Genomic DNA, 16,265 nt, shown 5'->3' on the forward strand with positions numbered 1-16,265 from the left:
TACTGAAACCCAACATTGTTAAATAATAGGTTTGGTGACTGGTAACCAGTCAGTTCTGATTAACCTGGTGATGGGAGTGGTGCTGAGGAGTAAAGAGGAAGGAACCGGTAACACAAAACTACTGTTACAATGAAATTCTGATAAGTTCTTTATCAGAGATAGATTAATTGACTTGGACTAACCATAGTTAAGTGATAATAGAATCTTACCAGTGTGGCGCTGGGGAGGCAAGTTCTGCCAATTATGCATGACTGGTCAGTAGAGGACGGGTAATAAGACTGAGAAATTCAGGTTGAAGGTCCCAGTTTCTTCTCTTTTCTAGGGTACCTCATCCAACCCCACACAACCTGTGTACTAGATGTTGGCACTTTTTTTCAAACCATCAGTAATCACTACAGTTTTTGACTGATTTGAATGTACCAGCACAGTATTTCTTTATATTCTATGATACATGTACAGAGATTCTATGGTTTTTACATTATTAAATGAACTCACACAACAGAAATAAAATAAGGATGGGCAGACTCAGAAGACGGACATGCCTCTCTTAGCGTTTCTCAAGTGAACATACATTTATGCTCTCCACTTCCTCTTTCTTCCCTCACATAGTCAAAATATTTTAAAAGACTTTTTTTTTACACACAAACACTTATTCAACCCACTTTCCCAACTTCCATACTTACCAGGTCACCCATATTGTCACCAGTGGCCTGAGTTACTAAATGCAATGGTCACTTTCAACTGGTATTCTATTTGATTTCTCTGTTCCTTTTGTGGCAGGTAACCACCTCCTCCTTCATTCAGAAATTTGACGGGTTTATTGGCACTTTAAAGAAGATATGTTCGGGACACACAGCTTGAGAAATAGCCAAAGAATGGGGCCTTTCTCTGAAATTTACTGCACATCAAAGTAAGATACCTGCCCAGCTGCCCTGCATCCAGCCTTGGTCCCCCTTAGGTAAGAATCCAGCTCCTCCTCCACTCACAGCAGACAGCACTCTTCTGATTTTTCATCAATCTCTCTAGGAGCTTCTTTGTAATTTTCTTCAAAGGCTTTTGGTTTCTAAACTACCATATGTGTAGGCCGTTTCTTCTGAGTCGTCTCATTTCTATACCAGTGTTTTTAAAGGAGTGTTCTGAAGAACCATTTGCATCAGCATCAGTCTCTATGAGTACTTCTGAGTCCATTTTTATTTATTTATTGTTAGCTTTTATTTAATCATTTTAAAGAGAAGAAGAAAGAGAGAAGGGGAGAGAAGCAAGAAGCATCAACTCCCACATGTGCTTTGACCAGCAAAGCCAGGGTTTCAAAACTGCGACCTCAGCATTCCAGGTCGACACTTTTATCCACTGTGCCACCACAGGTCAGGCTTAAAAGTGTAATAGTTAGCCCTCACCCTAATGAACCAGCATCTTGAGAAGAAGGACCAAAAATTTGTATTTTAAGTCACGCCCAGGTAATTCTTATTTAAAAACTCAGGATTGAAAATACCATTCTATCCACTCACCCTAGGTAATGTTATCCAACCCCATGGCATAAGTTACTATTTATATGTTGATACTTCTCTGTTTTCAAATAGGAACATTTTATACTTGATGTCTCACAGACAACTTTTATTACGTATTTTAATATGTTGCAAAGAGAACACATCTCCTAATTCTGCTATTTTCCTCTTGTTTCTCCCAGTTCTCAGAGTGGTTCTTTGTATTCCCAGGAAGGGGGGAAAAGCAGAAGTGAGGTAGTCATTCTTATCTCCTCACCACACCCAAGTCACTCTCCTAGTTAAAAGTATTATAATATATTGCCTAGAACAAGTTGGCTTCTAGTCAATCCACTCTACAATGAAAGCTGAAATACAGATTGTTCTACGCATAAACTTTTCAAAGCCTCCCATTACCCTTGAGTTAAATGACTTTTCCAACAAGCAATGTCCTACCTAATCTGTCCCCATGTTATTTCTGTAGCTTTATCTCATTACTTTGCAACTATATTGTACAATATAGTAGGCACAAGTCCAGGGGTCAGGAACCTTTTTGGCTGAGAGAGCCACGAACGCCACATATTTTAAAATGTAATTTTGTGAGAGCCATCCAATGACCCATGTACGTTACGCATTATCCAATAAAAATTTGGTGTTGTTCCGGAGGACAGATGTGATTGGCTCCAGCCACCCGCAACCATGAACATGAGCAGTAGGAAATGAATGGATTGTGTTGGGCAGATAAAATATATTATGCTCACTTTGTTAAAGATGACGTTGCCCACGTGAGGCTGTCACCCAGGTGATATTAATGTGTGTTGGGGATCGTTGTAGCCTGGGGCTTGGTTTTGGGATTAAGCCTTTCCCACCCTTTTTGATGTAGGGCGGTACAATCCAATCATGCCTCAGAGAAGTGATTTTGTATTAGAGACTTCCCTATTTTATATATTGGATTAGAGGTTGTGAAGCTACACTATAAAATGAGGGTAGAACGAGAGCTTACACTGTTGGTTCCTGAGATTATCATTAGAGGAGAGAGTAGAGCCAGCAGCAGAAGGAGGCCACGTGGAGTAGGTCAGGAGAAGCAGCCAAGATGGCGGAGTACTGAGTGAGATGCCAGTTTGTGCAGAGTTTGTATCTGGGATAAGGAAGGAGATGGGGAACTGAGGAGAATAAGGCTGGTGAGCTAGAAACCTTTGGTTCTAGGAAACTCGGGTAAGTCAGTGGCTTTGTGAGCACTGAATGTGAGTGGGTTTTGGAGCCCAGTGTATGTTTTTACTTGCCCGCCGGGTACAAGCTAGAATTAAAGATGACGGCACACCAGCTTTTGGCTCCGTTGTTTCTTTACCGACTGTCCGAATCCAATGCGAACCTGCATGGGCCTGAAGGCTGCTCTGATAGTGGCCCTGGCTCTGCCTGCTGGCTTTACAGATTGTAATACATGTTTTATATTTTTAACGTTATTATTTTTTTAATTAAAGATTTGTCTGCGAGCCAGATGCAGCCATCAAAAGAGCCACATCTGGCTCGCGAGCCATAGGTTCCTGACCCGTGCACTAGTCACAAGTAGATTTGAGCTCTTGAAATCTAGCTAGACCAAATTGCGACATGCTATAAATGTAATTCACTCACTGGATTTCTCAAATTCGGTGCAAAAAATGTAAAACTGCCTCAATAACATTTCATATTAATTACATGCTATGATTTAATATATTACATTAAATAAAAATATTAAAATTAATTTTACTTGATTGTTCTTACTTTTTTGTTTTGTTTTGTTTTCTTTTTCTTTTACTTTCTTAATGTGACCACTAAAATTTTTTAAATTACATAGGTGGTTTGCATTGTACTTCTGGGCAATGCAGGCCTAGAACTATATGACCCAGCCATATTGACAGACTTGTTGTTGGTCAAATAAGTTTGTAAATATGATATATATGTCTGCTCACTTATAGTTTGCATTGGGTGTGGGGGACAGGCTGTAAGCAGGCAGGGTCATTATAGCCTAAGGCAGTGGTAGTCAACCTGGTCCCTATGGCCCACTAGAGGATGTTCCAGCTTTCATGGTGGGTGGTAGCAGAGCAACCAAAGTATAAATAAAAAGATAGACTTAACTATAGTAAGTTGTTTTATAAAGATTTATTCTGCCAAACTTAGCGAAAATCTGACATAAAGTACTTGGTAAGTAATTATTATTATATGCTTTAACTTGCTATAACTCTGCTTTATAAATTTTATAAAGTAAAGTGACTTCCTTACTTTATAAATCACTATTACTGTGGAACTGGTGGGCAGCTAGAAAATTTTACTACTAATGGAGATACAAAAGTGGGCAGTAGGTATAAAAAGGTTGACTACCCCTGGCCTAAGGCTTAGTTTTAAGACTAAGCCTTTCCCACCCTTTTAATACTAAGATCTTCTCAACACTAAGCTTTTCCCCACACCCTTGACTGTTGCATGATGTGGGGTGGTGCACTCTCATGAGGAATCCCATTTATGCCTCAGATACATGGCTTTATATCAGAGACTTCCTTATTTGTTTATTGGCTTAAAGGTTTGGATTTCTACACTATGAAATGGGGCAGATGGGGAAGCTTGCTCTCTCTCAGTTCCTGAGATTAGCATTAGAGAAGAGAGCAGAGAAAGACCACATGGAGGAGAGGAGAAGCAGCCAAGATGGTGGAGTGCTGAGGGAGAAGCCAATTTGTGCACAGTTTGTGCAGAGAGAAGGAGATGGGGAACAGAGGTGAATAAGGCTAGTGAGGTAGGAACCTTTGATTCTAGGAAACTCGGATAAATCAGTGGCTTTGGGAGCCCTGAATGGAAAGGGAAGTGTTTTCCCACTGTGTGTATTTCTTGCCTGCCAGGTGCAAGCTAGGATTAAAGCTAATGGCCCACCAGTTCTTGGCTCCATTATTTCATTACCATCTGTCCAAATCAAATTCGAACCTGCATGGGCCAGGTGGCTGTGACGGTGGCCATGGCTGCTGGCTTTACACTTGTTATTCCCTAAAAAGTCATGCTTTTCTTTGCTTAAAGTGCCTCTTCTCCTGTGCACTTCTCCCCCTTTCATCATCTGATTACCTCCTACTTGTTCTTCAGGATGTAGTTAGTTATCATTCTGAGAAACTTACCTACCCCTTTCTCTTCCCAAACCAATTCTGGGTTAGCTGCATCTCCTATATGCTTATACATACAGCACACAGTTTACAGAGTACTACACTTGTAGTTTACTTGGCTGCTCCTAATCTATGTCTCCTATACTCACCTACTGCTTGTCAGCAAGACTATGACTTATTCAATGCAGTTACCCTCAGCTCTAGCACGTTGGTGCAAAGTAGATAAGGAGAAGACACTAGTAGAATGGCTGCTGGAAATGACTTGCCAAGACCCAAAACATAAGACATGGCTGTTAATAGTATGGGTGAGAGGAGTTAAAAATTAATATTGCCTCTTCATCATTATCCTGTCCATACCTTATCAAACAACAGCCTTAACCTTCTCTTGCTTCTTTTGTTCCCTATTAAAATTTAAAACTTCATCAATTAATTTGAATGAAGAAATGATCAGAGAACAAAATGAACACAACTTTGTCTTCTAAATATTTTTAAATTTTGCTAGGAGATAGTCACTGTGAGAAAAATTACCTATTCATTGGAAAACATTTTAATAGCATTTCTGAAGGATCAAGTCTTTCACTGTAGGAATTTAAATGAGAACTAAAATCAAGTCATTTTCTCTATAATCCTACACGGCTAGCATTCAGAGAGAAGTTCTGAGAACATAAAACATTCTGGCATGCTCACATTATAATTAATGTTCACCACATTCCCCTGTTAAAAGAAAAAATTAGTGCATGGGAAATATAAAAGCTTTAAGAACAGACAGTAACTATTTTCTTAGTCTCGTCAGATATAAATTTTAAGTGGCATCCTCAGTGTTCATACAACGATCACTCTTGGTTTTATGGTTTTATTTTTTAATGCTTTGAGGCTTTTCATGACATAGCCAGGCCTTTTATCCGTTTGTGTTTTTATGAGATTAAAGTGTCTGGAGGACGTATAAAGACAAATACCAAACCTCACCTTGATTTGAGGCTCTACTTACCTGTTTTTCTGCTTTCACTGCTTCACCACTTCTCAACAGTTACGCGTGTTCCCACCCCGGTGAAATGGCTCACTCAGAAGACGTCACTGAAAAGAGACACAGGAGGCACTTAGAGAGCTCCCAACAACCAATTTCAGCAACAAAATTAATACAGTTTTGGATTATAAGCCAAAGTATGCAATAAATATTCAGGAGTCCACACTGATATAAATAAATGTTTAAACAAATTTAAAAATTGGGAGAATAAATATCCCATGCAGAATAATTTCAAATAATTTATGTAGATACTCAGTCCTCAGGGAGGAGGACCATAACTCTCCACTTTAAGTGTGTGGAGGGAAAAAAGTAACAGTGGGAAAACTTGACAAATAGCCAGATGATTGAAGTCAGTATCAACAGTGATAAATCGTGCTGATAGTAGTGCCTTTGATATAATGTGATTAAGATGGCACTTTACCTCTATGGTTTTACTTTCTAAATCCACAACTCCAGTCTAATGAGAAAAACTTGAGGACCACTGTATGAAATACCTACAAAATACTTCTCAAACTGTCAAGGTCATTAAGACAAGGAAAACTTGAGAAACTCAAAACCAAGAAGAACCTACTAAGATATGATGACTAAATGAAATGTGATAATCTGGACGGGATTTTGGAGCAAAAAAGGAAATAGGTAAAAACTAAAGAAATCTGAAAAAAACCTGTGGACTTGAATTAATAACAGTGTATCGATGTTAGTTCATTCGTTGTAACAAATATATCATACCAATGTAAGATGTTTTTAGGAGAAACTGGATGTGGGGCATGTAAGAACTCTCTCTGTACTCCCTACGATTTTCCTGTATATCTAAAACTGTTATAAAAAGTTGGCCTGACCAGTGGTAGCACAGTGAATAGAGCATCTATCTGGGACACTAAGGTCCCAGGTTCAAGACCCGGAGGTTGCTGGCTTGAGCCCCAGGTTGCTGGCTTGAGCAAGCGGTTAGTGGCTGGGGGTCAAATAAGTTTGCAAATATGATGTATATGTTTGCTTGCTTATACTTTGCATTGAGTGTGGGGGTCAAATAAGTTTGCAAATATGATGTATATGTTTGCTCGCTTATACTTTGCATTGAGTGTGGGGGTCAAATAAGTTTGCAAATATGATGTATATGTTTGCTTGCTTATACTTTGCATTGAGTGTGGGGGTCAAATAAGTTTGCAAATATGATGTATATGTTTGCTTGCTTATACTTTGCATTGAGTGTGGGGGCAGTTCTAAGACTAAGCCTTTCCCACCCTTTTAATACTAAGATCTTTTCAAAACCAAGCTTTTCTCCACAGCCTTGACCAGGCATGACCAACAGTTTTTGCCCCCAGGCCAAATTAGAAAGAAGACTTTTTTCATGGGCCAGATGAAATATTAAAATTAAAAAATGTTAAATACAAAAACAATTTATTTAAGTAAACACAATTTTATTATGTAATTTGTTTATGAATAAATCTATGTGAGTGAAAAAATTTTCAATATACAATATTATTTTAATAAAAATATATTTTAATAAAAATATAATTACATACTGTATAAATATCCAAACTGTATTGCAATCAATTGAAACAATATTTAATTAATAGAATGAACTTGAAGGGGTTATATCACAAATAAAACAATTATTTCATTTTACAAACAGCCTGGACACGTTTTCAGTTATCAACTGCAGCTATTGTCTATGCTACAATGCCTCTTGATTCAGCACACTTGACCACAAAAATAACGAATTGTTTGACCTTGGGTGCACACTGGCAAACTCCACCTAAAAGAATGTGGGTTTCACATCCCTGCTAAATGCAAACAGTTCATATCAAGTACAGATGAGTACAAAAGTTGTAAATCTTTATAATGAATTTTTTTTAATTAAAGAACTATCACGAATTCATTTGACCAATTATTGGAAGTTAACCCTAGATTAGTCACATGCAGAATTCTTTTCCACGTATCACTATATTTTTAAATATCTCAATTTCCAATAATCAAAGACACTTCCTGTTGGTCAAATAAGTTTATAAATATGATATATATGGCCTGACCAGGCGGTGGCGCAGTGGATAGAGCGTCAGACTGGGATGCGGAAGAACCCAGGTTCGAGACCCCGGGGTTGCCAGCTTGAGCGCAGGCTCATCTGGCTTGAGCAAAGCTCACCAGCTTGGACCCAAGGTCGCTGGCTCAAGCAAGGGGTTACTCGGTCTGCTGAAGGCCCGCGGTCAAGGAACATATGAGAAACTAATCAATGAACAACTAAGGTGTCGCAACAAAAAACTGATGGTTGATGCTTCTCATCTCTCTCCGTTCTTGTCTGTCTGTCCCTATCTATCCCTCTCTCTGACTCTCTCTCTGTTCCTGTAAAAAATAAATAAAATAAAAATTTTAAAAATATATGATATATATGTTTGCTCACTTATAGTTTGCATTGGGTGTGGGGGACAGGCTGTAAGCAGGCAGGGTTGTTATAGCCTAAAGCTTAGTTTTAAGACTAAGCCTTTCCCACCTCTAAAGCCAGAAGCCAAGGCCAGGGCCACCATCACAGCAGCCCGGCCCATGCAGGTTCGCTTTGGATTCAGACAGTTGGTAAAGAAACAGCGGAGCCAAAAACTGATGAGCCACAGTCTTTAATCCTAGCTTGCACCCGGCGGGCAAGTAAAAAACTACACACTGGGCTCCAAAACCCACTCACATTCAGTGCTCACAAAGCCACTGACTTATCCGAGTTTCCTAGAATCAAAGGTTTCTAGCTCACCAGCCTTATTCTCCTCAGTTCCCCATCTCCTTCCTTATCCCAGATACAAACACTACACAAACTGGCATCTCACTCAGCATTCCGCCATCTTGGCTGCTTCTCCTGGCCTACTCCACATGGCCTCCTTCTGCACTCTGCACTGCTCCCTCCTCTAATCATCCCAGAAACCAAGAGCACAAGCTCCCGCTCCGCCCCCATTTTATAGTGTAGAAATCCAAACCCTTAATCCAATATACAAAATAGGGAAGTCCCTAATACAGTCACCCTCTGAGGCATGATAGGATTGTACCAACCCCCATCAAAAATGGGTGGGAAAGGCTTAATCCCAAACCAAGCCCCAGGCTACAAGGATTCTCAACACACATTAATATCACCTGGGCAAGGGCCTCTTTAACAAAGTGAGCATAATACATTTTATCTGCACAACACCACCCTAAGTGACTTTGTATCAGAGACTTCCTTGTTTGTATATTGGATTAAAGGTTTTGATTTCTACACTGTAAAATGGGGCTATAGAACCCATGCTGGAAGAGAGCAGAGAAAGGCCACATGGAGGAGAAGAGAAGCAGCCAAGATGGCAGAGTGCTAAAGTAGCAACCAGTTTGTGCAGAGTTTGTGTAGAGAGGAGATGGGGAAAAGAGGTGAATAAGGCTGGTGAGGTTAGAAACTTTTGATTCTAGGAAACTCGGATAAGTCAGTGGTTTTGGGAGCCCTGAAAGGAAAGGGAAGTGTTTTCCCACTGTGTGTATTTCTTGCCTGCCAGGTGCAAGCTGGGATTATAGGTAATGGCCCACCAGTTCTTGGCTCCGTTGTTTCACTACCGTCTGTCCAAATCAAATGTGAATCTGCATGAGCCAGGTGGCTGAGATGGTGGCAGTGGATACTGGCCATACACTTCCGCTTCTGAGTAGCTGAGATTTTAAAGTAGCAGAGAATATTAAAAATTTAATAGCGGGCCGCATAAACTCATTACGCGGGCTGAATCTGGCCCGCGGGCCATATGTTGGCCTTGCCTGTCCTTGACTGTTGCATGATGTGGGGTGGTGCACTCTTATGAGGAATCCCATTTATGCCTTAGATAAGTTACTTTGTATCAGAGACTTCCTTATTTGTATGATATATTGGCTTAAAAATTTTGATTTCTACACTACAAAATGGGGGCAGATAGGGGGCACACTCTCTCTCTCTCTCTCTGTTCCTGAAATTAGCATTGCAGAGGAGAAGCAGCCAAGATGGCAGAGTGCTGAAGGAACAACCAGTTTGTGCAGAGTTTGTGTAGAGAGGAGATGGGGAGCAGAGGTGAATAAAGCTGGTGAGGTAGAAACCTTTAATTCTAAGAATACTCGGATGAGTTAGTGGCTTTGGGAGCCCTGAATGGAAAGGGAAGTGTTTTCCCACTGTGTGTATTCCTCGCCCAACAGGTGCGAGCTAGGATTAAAGGCCCACCAGTTCTTGGCTCTGTTGTTTCAGTGCTGTCTGTTCGAATCAAATTCAAACCTGCAAGGGCCGAGCAGCTCTGATGGTGGCCGTGGCTACTGGCCATACAGTGACTCAGCTGGAGCCCCCCAGTAAAGGCACATTTGAGAAAGCAATCAGTGAACAACTAAAGTCCCTCAACTATGAGTTGGTGCTTCTCATCACTCTCCTTTCCTCTCTCTAAAAATATAAATAAATAAAAATGAAGGGTTTTAGTAATTGTCATCATTTGCCAAATCTTACTGCCTTTTCACCATCTTCATCCTACGCTGTGGAATAATCTTCTTGAGGAAACTTTTTCTTTAGCATCTTCAGTGAACCCTGCTCTTTGTTCTCTTCCTGCCTGATATTCTTTTCCAGTCTCTAGTATCGGATTTCTCTTCTCCCCATCCCTTAGGTATTTCCTAAATTTCTACCTTTGACTGCCTTGTCTTATCACTTCATCTCTCAGGGGGAAAGAAATCTCACCAATTCCTATCCCTTTAACTATAACCTTATTTTGAACACTCCAAGATCTGTATTTTAAGCCCAATCTCTTTTAAAGGTCAGACAACAGTTTCAGCTGCCTAAGAACATATCGACCTACAGACTCTCAACAATGTTAAACTCAGTAGGAACAAGAGAAACCTTTGTTTTAAACCTTAATCCTGTAAGTCCTGTAGTGTCCTTAATCATGATTACAAGCATTATAATTTTTCCAGTCATCTAAGGCAGTGGTCCCCAACCTTTTTTGGGCCACGGACCGGTTTAAGGTCAGAAAATATTTTCACGGACCCGCCTTTAAGGTGGGACGGATAAATGTGTAATGTGAGTCAAGAGTGAGTCTTAGACGGATGTAACAGAGGGAATCTGGTCATTTTTTAAAAATAAAACATCGTTCAGACTTAAATATAAATAAAACCGAAATAATGTAAGTTATTTATTCTTTCTCTGAAGACCGATACCAAATGGCCCACGGACCAGTACCGGTCCGCGGCCCAGGGGTTGGGGACCACTGATCTAAGGGAAAAGATTCTTGAATAGATCAATGACTATTTTCTTTATCACATTATCCTCTCTGATTTTATACAAGCATTATTTGATTCCATTTCTACCTGCTTGTTGGGTAAATAAGCATTTTGTTTTTTTAGGTTTGCTTGCTTGTATTGGGACAGCGCCACCTGTGTGTGTAGTCTCTGGAAGGCTGCGGGTGCTTGCCCTCCGGGTGGCAGATTGCTACTGCCCTGCCGCTGTGGGGAGGGACGATTGTTGGCTACTGTTTGCTGGAGAAGGGGTTTTCCCCTCAGCCTGTTCTAGCGGAAGAGCAACGGGAGAGAGAAGGAGGGCTAAGGAGCTTGGGAGCCCTTAAATTTCTGCCCGGCCTGTTTGGCTGGGGAGTCCTGAGGTTGGTGGATGCTGAGGGAGAGGAAAGCGGTCTTCCCTACTGGCTTGCTCATCCACAATTACGAAACTTTTAATACAGTAAACGGAATGGTCTACCATTTTCTGACTCCACAGTTCCTTTACTGTCTGCCCGAATCCAATGAGAACCTGCATGGCCATGGCAGCGGCCACTGGCAATACACTGCTCCCTTTACTGTCAAGCATTAATTTTCTTGAACAATCACCAATACAGTCAGAACAGCTTTGGTTTACTTAAGGAGTCTGGAGGTGAGCCTAGAGACAGCCGACTCCTCCAGTCCTGGTATGAGACAGCGAGATGGGATGTCATTCTTTTGTGTTCACTGGGAAAGAAACAAACCTCAGCAAAGAACACCATTGCTCTTGGGGCACAGACCCGAGACTCAAGTTGATCCAAAATGGGTATAAAAAGCAACTAACTGCCTCTGTCCATTTTCTGTGTGTAGCTTCAGAAGCATTGCAGTATGAGTTTCCTGTCCCTGAAACCTGAGAACCTCTTGCTAACATTTCCCAAAGACAAGTCACAATTTGCAATTGCCACATAGAACCAGAGAAATTTTCCTTCAGCTTAACTGTGGCAGATTGTTGCTGTCTAATTGAGCCGTTAACTACAGATTTTATTGAGACAACATAAAGTCACGTACACAGGGGAAGCAGAAACTAAGGCCCCAAACGGTAAATCTTTGATTGGTCTAAACCAGGTGGTCCTCAAACATTTTGGTTTCGGGATCTGTTGGGCAGATAAAATGTATTATGCTCAATTTGTTAAAAATAGGCGCTGCCCACGTGAGGCCGTCACCCAGGTGATATTAATGTGTGTTGAGAATCCTTGTAGCCTGGGGCTTGGTTTTGGGATTAAGCCTTTCCCACCCTTTTTGATGTGGGGTGGTACAATCCAATCATGCCTCAGAGAAGTGACTTTGTATTAGAGACTTCCCTATTTTATATATTGGATTAAGGGTTTGGATTTCTACACTATAAAATGGGGACGGGGTGGGAGCTTGCGCTCTTGGTTCCTGGGATGATTAGCATGAGAGAGCAGAGGGAGCAGAGCAGAGAGCAGAAAGAGGCCATGTGGCCAGGAGAAGCAGCCAAGATGGCGGAGTGATGAGTGAAAGGCCAGTTTGTGTAGAGTTTATATCTGGGATAAGGAAGGAGATGGGGAACTGAGGAGAATAAGGCTGGTGAGCTGGAAGCCTTTGATTCTGGGAAACTCGGATGAGTCAGTAGCTTTGTGAGCACTGAATGTGAGTGGGTCTTGGAGCCCAGTGTGTGTTTTTACTTGCCCGCCGGGTGCAAGCTAGGATTAAAGACTATGGCCCACCAGTTTGTGGCTCCGTTGTTTCTTTACCGACTGTCCGAATCCAATGCAAACCTGCATGGGCCGGGCGGCTGCTGTGATAGTGGCCCTGGCCCTGGCCCTGGCTCCTGGCTTTACAGGATCCTTTTAACACTCTTAAAGCTTCTGAGGACTGCAAAGTACATTTGTTCACATGAATCATATCTATCAATATTTACCATTCTGGAAACTAAAAATATTTTAAATGAAATATATTTATTAATTCATTTTAAAATAAAAGCAATAAACCCATTAATATTGATATAACATTGTTATGGGAAAGTAACTATATTTTTAAAAACAAAAGAATTTTGATAAGTCTGACTTATCAGAAAATGTAGATTTCCATATCTGCTCCTGCATTCAATCTGTTGTTTTGGTTGAAGTACATTTAAAAAAAAAAAAAAAAATCCTGCCTCATACAAATTAGGTAGTTGAAAACAGAAGTATTTTAATAAACTCTTCAGATAATTTTGGATATACAGTACTTCTTTGCTAACTACACTAAAACTGAAAAAGTAGTAGTTCCTCAAAGGTTAATTACAATATGGAACCTGAAAACAGATTAATGAAATGAAAATTTGTAATCAGTTACCTTTATATCTTTCAGTCTGTTCTGATTTTTGAATGGACCTATTACCCATGATTTTGTAACATGCATTGGGAAAATATTGGCTGAGTTTCGCAGCTCTTTCAAATGCTGACACATTTCAAAAAATCACTTTTGTTAATATCGCCACCAATATCATTGGGAAAAAAATATTTTGTAAGTACTAGGAAGCTATCAAGCTCACAGAGGTGAATACAAGTTATCCAGCATTCTAATTTTCACCTGAAAGCTTGAATTTTATCATTTTCAACTAATATTGGCAGTTGTTTTCCATGAAATACCAGTCACTTTGTTCTTAAGAAACTGTGTGCAAAATACCTAAATCTGAATAACTATATTTTGTTAGTCAATTTTTCAAGTGTTCCATGAAAAGCAGCCATTTAAGCTCACATTTCAAACAATCCCATAATATAAGACTGAAATAACAAAAGTACTTCAGTATAGACCGGAAAACAGCAACAACAATAACTCCAACAAACTTTATTGTGGGTGCCTTGCAGTAAAGAACACAGTGACTACTAGTTCATATTGGGACCACAGCCTTGATTTGTGATAAACAAAGTGGAGTGTTGCCCACCATGCCTGCTTTTATACTATCAGCAGAGTGAAAAAGACAAATAACTTCTTAGCATTATTAGGGAAAATTATTTTAACCTTTGAACTTTCTGAGAAGATTTCAGTGCCCCAGGTTCCATAAACACTAATGAACCAAGCCAGTCCGATATTCCATTTCATTTAGCAATTAGTTCTGGAGTAGGTATGTGACAATTCTTCCTTCAAACGAGATATATGGAAGCAAAAATTTCCCTTTCTCGCCTCTAGATTTTGTCATTTATCTGTGAAACTAGAAATGAACTGCCCAAGAGAACAAAGAACACACTGAATTTGGGAAAGTGGAAAAACAGAAAACATCTGGGCAAATGACAGTCATTGTTGAATCACTGAATCACTTGACTTTAATACTGCCTTATCTTCCAAATTCTTGTTCTGTGAGATAATTATTTTACTTATTTTTTTTTTATTAAGTAAGAGGAGAGGAGGCAGAGAGACAAACTCCTGCATGTCCCCTGACCAGGATCTACCTTGCAAACCCCCTTTGGGGTGATGCTTTGCCCATCTGGGACCATTGCTCTGTTGCTCAGCAACAGAGCTATTTTTAGTGTCTGAGGGGAACCCACAGAGTCATCTTCAGCCCTGGGGCCAACTCACTGGAACCAATCAAGCCATGGTTGTGAGAGAGGAGGAGAAAAATAGAAAGAGAAAGAGAAGAGGGAAGGGAGGGGGGTGGAGAAGCTGACTGTGGCTTCTCCTGTGTGCCCTTATCAGGAATCAAGCCCAGAACATTCACACACTGGGACAACACTCTACCACTAAGCCACTGGCCAGGGCCTTACTTATGGTTTAAGTGACTTTTAGACAGGTTTCTTTTCCCTTAATGTTGAAAGCATCTTTACTCATAGCCTTAGACTTCCTGTCAACCAATCACTCTTCAAAAGATCCCAAGGGCCTGAACACCATTCCAAACTCCCTGAAATGAGCAAGCAAAACAAATTATTACAAATCATTTATCAATAGCTGGATGGAGGCATACCAAATTGAACAATGAGAATGGGTGGCTTATGGAGGCAAACTGAATAAAAGAGACAAGATTAAATTTTAATAAAACAAGAGAACCCTTAAAGAGATTAAAATATAACACTAAACATGCAGAGCTAAAAAACATTATTCCTGCCTGACCTGTGGTGGCGCAGTGGATAAAGAGTTGACCTGGAATGCTGAGGTTGCCAGTTCAAAACCCCAGGCTTATCTGGTTGACACATACGAGAAATAGCTATGAGTTATGCTTCTTTTTTTTTTTTTTTTTTTTTTTTTTGTACAGAGACAGAGAGTGAGTCAGAGAGAGGGATAGACAGGGACAGACAGACAGGAATGGAGAAAGATGAGAAGCATCAATCATTAGTTTTTCATTGCGAGTTGCAACACCTTAGTTGTTCATTGATTGCTTTCTCATATGTGCCTTGACCGCAGGCCTTCAGCAGACCGAGTAAATCCTTGCTGGAGGCAGCGACCTTGGGTTCAAGCTGGTGGGCTTTTCCTCAAACCAGATGAGCCCGCACTCAAGCTGGCAACCTCAGGGTCTCGAACCTGGGTCCTCTGCATCCCAGTCCGACGCTCTATCCACTGCACCACCGCCTGGTCAGGCTGAGTTATGCTTCTTGCTCTTTTTCCCTGCCTTTCTCTCTCTGTCCTTTCTCTAAAATCAATAAATAAAATACTTTTAAAATATTATTCCTGAATTAGAGTAATCAGGATCAACTGATGTTTGGAGGTAAAACCCTTGGAATACATCCAAGTGTAAAGTAATCAATCACAGCTTGGGCTGTGATGGTGCAGTGGGTAGAGCATCAACCTGGAATGCTGAGGTCCCAGGTCGAAACCCTGGGCTTGCCTGGTCAAGGCACATATGACAAACAAAAAGCAATTAATGAACTACTAAAGTGAAGCAATTATGAGTCAAGACTTTTCGCTCCCTACCTCCCCCATAAAAATCAATAAAAAATAAAATCTTGAAAAAGAAAATCAAATCACAAATTATATAATTGACCAATAAGAAAGTATTCATTATTCTGTTTTAACATGACTAATGTTCTACCATCACAGTTGGAGATGTGGTCATAAGTAAGAGAAAAGTGAAATACGTTTATTTTTGAATTGTCAGGTTATAGTAAAGAGTTCTTTTCAAAATAAAACACAGCAGGTCTTAAATAATGTCATTTCATTCAATGTCTTTTCATTATAACATATATGAGATGCCTTAGAAACGTAACTCTTGTATATCAGTTAGCCTTTGGTAAAATTGGTTTTGCTATACTTGTTTTGCTTAAAGTCATAGAATGTGTATCAACAAAGTGAAGACATCTTACAGGTATTTTTGTGTATGTGTGTGTGTGAGAGAGAGAGAGAGAGAGAGACAGAGACACAGGGAGGGACAGACAAGCAGGAAGGGAGAGATGAGAAGCATCAATTCTTTGTTGCAACTCCTTAGTCTTTTTAGTTGTTCATTGATTGCTTTCTCAT

At 40.3% G+C, this 16,265-nt stretch overlaps 1 protein-coding gene across 3 annotated transcripts in view; it reads right to left on the bottom strand.

Moving 5' to 3' along the window:
- SLC39A10 (solute carrier family 39 member 10) overlaps window positions 1-16,265 on the bottom strand; it is a 191,376-nt gene that overhangs the window by 65,796 nt on the left and 109,315 nt on the right. For all 3 annotated transcript variants that reach the window (XM_066279345.1, XM_066279346.1, XM_066279347.1), the window contains one exon: window positions 5,589-5,674. The gene's annotated coding sequence lies outside the window, so the exon portion shown is untranslated. The remainder of the gene's footprint in view (window positions 1-5,588; window positions 5,675-16,265) is intronic.

This window comes from Saccopteryx bilineata, chromosome 5 (assembly GCF_036850765.1).
Source record: "Saccopteryx bilineata isolate mSacBil1 chromosome 5, mSacBil1_pri_phased_curated, whole genome shotgun sequence".
Lineage (NCBI taxonomy): Eukaryota > Metazoa > Chordata > Mammalia > Chiroptera > Emballonuridae > Saccopteryx > Saccopteryx bilineata.